General features: G+C 41.2%; 1 protein-coding gene across 3 annotated transcripts in view; it reads left to right on the top strand.

Moving 5' to 3' along the window:
* Positions 1-5,000, top strand: part of LOC135221056 (serine/threonine-protein kinase PLK1-like) — a 430,202-nt gene that overhangs the window by 391,336 nt on the left and 33,866 nt on the right. The gene's annotated exons all lie outside the window — the stretch shown is intronic.

The following is a 5,000-nucleotide window of genomic DNA, read 5'->3' as shown; positions in this document are numbered from 1 at the left end:
TGTTCCCTTCATTTGCATATCTCGAGAGAGGAGGAGGAGGAGGAGGAGTGTAGTAGGTGGGGGGGGAGGGGAGGTGGAAGTAAAAGGATATATGTAATTTATTTATTTATTTGTTTTTTATTATTATTTTTTTACATAACATTTTTTTCCTTACAACTGGACTTTTGGTTTTCTGATGGCTATCTTTTAGAGGCAGATGTCGCGCCCTCATGGTGTTATCTCTCTCTCTCTCTCTCTCTCTCTCTCTCTCTCTCTCTCTCTCTCTCAGGCGAATCATCATTAGGAAGTTTGGAGGAATTGTAAACTGCCGGGAATGTGTTTTATGCTTTTCAGGATAATCTATTTGGATATCTTCACCATAGGATTTCTGTTAACGGGTATTCGGTCGTACGGACAGCGACCCTTCGTTACAGCGAATACTATCTCGGGTACAGATACAATGTTATAACTGTATATAACTTAAATTGATTATCGTGAAGTCGGTATCTGATGAAAGATGCGCGGGAGAGGTCCTGTGGGGAAGGGAGACGTTTTTGGGGACTACCGACGAACAAGAGGCGGCGGCGGAGCGAGGAATGTAACTACCAGTGGGCAGTCACGAAGTTCCTAGGGCGGCTGTGTGTAGCCCTAGCTCGAGAGGTCAGAAACTTGGGCGAAAGACGAGGCTCCCTGACAAAGATGTCATCGAGTCGATGTTCCAGTGACAGCTGCAAGTTGATGCAACAAAAGGAAAGAAGCATTAGGTCTAGCTGGCCCTGAATAATCCTGATGGGTTCTGGCGCATGGTCTTCAAGACCTAAATTTCATAATCAGACAATCAATAATCCCTCACAAAGTAATATATGCTGAAGGAGACACTATTAAGAATGGCTTGTTTCTCATGTGTCGTCGAGGGGTCCCTTGTGTACCGTCCTCTGGTTGTATACTACCCAGCTCGGTCTCATTAGCATACAAGCGCGGTGACGTAGCGGTAGTTAAGCAGCAGACCCGTTAACAAAGTTCAGGAGGAGGGGTGGGGGGGACGTCGCCGCCGAAAAGGGCGGGTGGGTTGTCATTACATCCCTTTGATGGCTCTAATTAGCCTGCTGATTGACAGAGGTATCGGCGAGACAGCGCTTGATCGTGCGATAAGTCTAGAATAATTGGTTTTCACATCTGTGTGCTTAACAACTTGGTTTGGGATTTAGACGTAGAATGTGAACTTTCTCAGATGGATGCTCAGATAGCTTTTAATTAAGAAGAGGTTTAGGTATTTTGACGAAAGGTCATGTTGCCAACGTATCCCATTCGTAGAAAAGAAGTATGTGGAGATATGTAAACGAAGGCTTCTAAACATAAGTGATCATAACGACGTTCGAAGAATTATGTTGTGTTGCACGAGAAGCGAGATATTCACACGATGTCCTTTTCAGCTGTATTATCCTCTGCAGATGAAAGGAAACTCGAATCAGACGAGTGAATTTTGTTTTCCGAAGGCCCTCTAGAACTTGGTTACTTTGGAAAACAAAGAATTTTGTTGAATATTGTTGATTGATAGTGTTCTAAGTGATTCTTATTATTTAACGATTATGTTTGGCATCAGTTTTCTTTGTCTTGTATCTTTACGTTATGATTGATATTAGTTTTTTCATTACCTTTTATCTTTGAAAGTGCACCGTTTTTCAGAATGAATTTTATGCTTCTATTTTCTGCCGGAGTTCCCTAAAGTTGAAATATTACTCTGTAAATGAGCACTTTTTCACTCTCACTATTCTCTGTGACTTCAGGTATTCAAATTAGCTCCAGGTGTCCACGTACACAAAGCAGCTTACATTTGTATTTGAATTCCCATTTCGTTCCCCCCAGTTTGCTTTCGTTATCGGCAATACGATCTGTAAGTCTGTATCGGGGTCAAAGGATATGAAGACGCCCAGTCATTACAAAGGCAATTTTTGGGTGAACTTTGACGGATGACCTTCTGTGTTGTGTGGCGGAGGAGTCACCCAGGGAACCATATAGAGGTTCGGGAGTTGTATGGAAATGGAGATTAGATGGGAAATGAAAGGCTGTAGCGTTAGAAGCCATTTCTGAGGTTGCCCCCCCCCCCCCCCTCTCTCTCTCTCTCTCTCTCTCTCTCTCTCTCTCTCTCTCTCTCTCTCTCTCTCTCTCGACCAATTTTAAACAACAGTGTGAAGAGTTGAAAAGAAAGCTGGACAAAATCTTTAGGATACTGTGAATGAACAGTAAGACCTGCTCCTATAGATAAGTGAGCACACTATGTCTCCTCGGATGATCTAACAAGTTTATGAGACATCCTAATCCTCGTAACTCCTGGTAACACTGTGTCGGAGTGAGTCGGGCATCTTCACGTACACGTAACTTTTCATATCTTTTACTTGAAATTTAAAAAAAATTACTTTCCAAGAACAAAGGTTACTAATAATTTTTTTTTAAGTTAAGGATATGAAAAGTTACGCGAAGATACCTGGCTCACACCCACACACACACACACAGAGAGAGAGAGAGAGAGAGAGAGAGAGAGAGAGAGAGAGAGAGAGAGCCGCCCATGGGGCAAGCGGTTCTGTTATGCATCCTCAGGGTCCCTGGATGTACGATTCCCGCCCATGGCAAATACCGGGCAAAGGAGAACTACGCTTAAAGGAGCATTTCTTAGCACTGACTGCATATTTATCTTCGCCGATAAGCTCAGACTGGAACGTGAAGTTACTGCGTATGAAAATATTTGTTCAAGTTGCATAAAACGATATAATTACTTTAAATGTGCAGAGGTATATTGATACAGTAAAGCAAGAAACTCCCCCCCCCCCCCTCTCTCTCTCTCTCTCTCTCTCTCTCTCTCTCTCTCTCTCTCTCTCTCTCTCTCTCTCTCTCTCTGATTCATGTTGCATAAAACGACACAGATGTTTAGACATGAGGGTATGTCTGTCATTTTCCATCTCTCTCTGATTAAACACAGATGTTTAGACATAAGGTTGTGTCTGTCATTTTCCATGTAATAAACAAGATTCTCTCTCTCTCTCTCTCTCTCTCTCTCTCTCTCTCTCTCTCTCTCTCTCTCTCTCTCTCTCTCTCTCTGTGTGTGTGTGTGGCTTGAGTTAATGTTGCATAAAACGGCAGAGTTATTTAGGGATTAGGTTGTGTCTTTCACTGTTGACATAATGAAACAGGACCTCTCTCTCTCTCTCACACACACACAATGAATTATGTCAATAGCGCGAGGAGGGTGCTATAGGTTTAAGCTTTAGAAGAACTGTAAAGACGTCTAGAAGAAGCCTTTCAGAAGATTTCCCCGCTCCCCTCATATTTTTGAAAGGCAATTCCGAATGTTACTGTGAAGAGGAAAAAATACGAAAAGTTGTTTTGACATTGTTCACAACTCCCCTCATTCCAGTACGTTTTATTGTGCCATTATCCAGGGTAATAATGCGCGTGCATTTTAATGCTCACAGATGCCATTATTATTGCTAAAACGAAAATAAAAGATATATTTTTCTGGGGAGGCTTTTGTCGGTGGAGAACACTTCGGGAAAAATATGAGAGAAGATGAAGAATGGAGTCGGCCCCTCTAGCTCGCTCCTCAAGAACTGCCAGGGCGAAGAAGTCCTTTGTAATAGTTTTGAAAGGCGTGTTCACATGTAATTAGAACGAGGGAGAAATTGAATGGAAGGGTAATGTGTTCGGGACAGGACGCAAGTACAGGTTTTGGGCGAAGGAATGGAACTTAATAGAGGGGAAATGAGCTTTTTTGAGAGACTTGAAACACACACACACACACACACACACACACACACACACACACACACACGACTATGTTGTGCACACGAAAATATTGTGATGTATAGTAGAAGCGTGGAGAGTCTGCTTTAAAAAAAATAAACAGAAAAAGTGTCGAACGGCGAGAACGTGATCATCTCGAGAGGGGAAGGTAGAAGAGATGTTCCTTTCCTACCTCCTGCCACTTTGCTCTCCCTCGGAACCGAGACCCCTTTGAACTGTCTAATTATAAATAACCTCCCCACATCACTGTCTCCCATTCATCACTCACGCCCCTCTCATCACTACCGACTTCTCCCTTTTCGTGGGGGGCGCCCCCCCATCTCTCTCTCTCTCTCTCCTTACACTTGAGTCGGATGTTCCCCACCCCTTCTTGTCACTCACTCCTCTGCAAGAGATGCCTCCTCCCCTTTAAAAAATGACTAGCAGAAAGGAGCGTGAAAGTTTTATATTTTAATCTCGCACGTTTTCTTCTGTTATTTTATCGGTATGTGTTGCTTTATTTAAATCGTTTCCTTCATTTTGAGGAGAATGTCCGTAGTGCTTCGACACGGATCAAGAAAACCCTGTAAGTATTCTGGGCAGGAATTAGGATTGCTTTATACTGCTCTCGTAATAGCTTTATATGTATATATATATATATATATATATATATATATTATATATATATATATATATATATGTATATATGTATATATATATATATATGTATATATATATATATATATATATATATATATATATATATATATATATATATATATATATATATATAACGAATTAGCCCCTCGCTTGAGTTACTCGAGTTAGAAATATTCGTATGCGGAGCGCCGCGGAAAACTAAACAAGATAAAAAAAAAAAAAAAAAAAAACAATTCCGAATCGCGTGTGAGCGTTCTTCAACTTGTTGCTTGTTTGTAAATTCCATTAAACTTGTTGGTCAAGTTGAAATGTACTTAATTTAAATGTTTGCTGGCTGACGACAGTTCTTTTCAAAGGAGGGAAAGTTGACGGCGCAGTTGTTGTCGTCAGTAATGTAAGTAGATGATGCTGACCACATTTTTTGTCATGTTGGATTATCGGTAAAATTCTGATGTGCCTGTGTGTGATCAGACATTTCTTAATGTTATACACATTCGTATGATTTTGAAGAATTGAGGGGTGTCAGCTAAGGTATACAAGTTTGCTGATGATCGTCAATTCAGACTTCTTTAAACTTTCTAATC

The sequence above is a fragment of the Macrobrachium nipponense genome, chromosome 2 (genome assembly GCF_015104395.2).
Source record: "Macrobrachium nipponense isolate FS-2020 chromosome 2, ASM1510439v2, whole genome shotgun sequence".
NCBI classification, from domain to species: domain Eukaryota; kingdom Metazoa; phylum Arthropoda; class Malacostraca; order Decapoda; family Palaemonidae; genus Macrobrachium; species Macrobrachium nipponense.
Note: the sequence above shows the minus strand (reverse complement) of the source record. Positions and strands in the feature narration are given on the sequence as shown.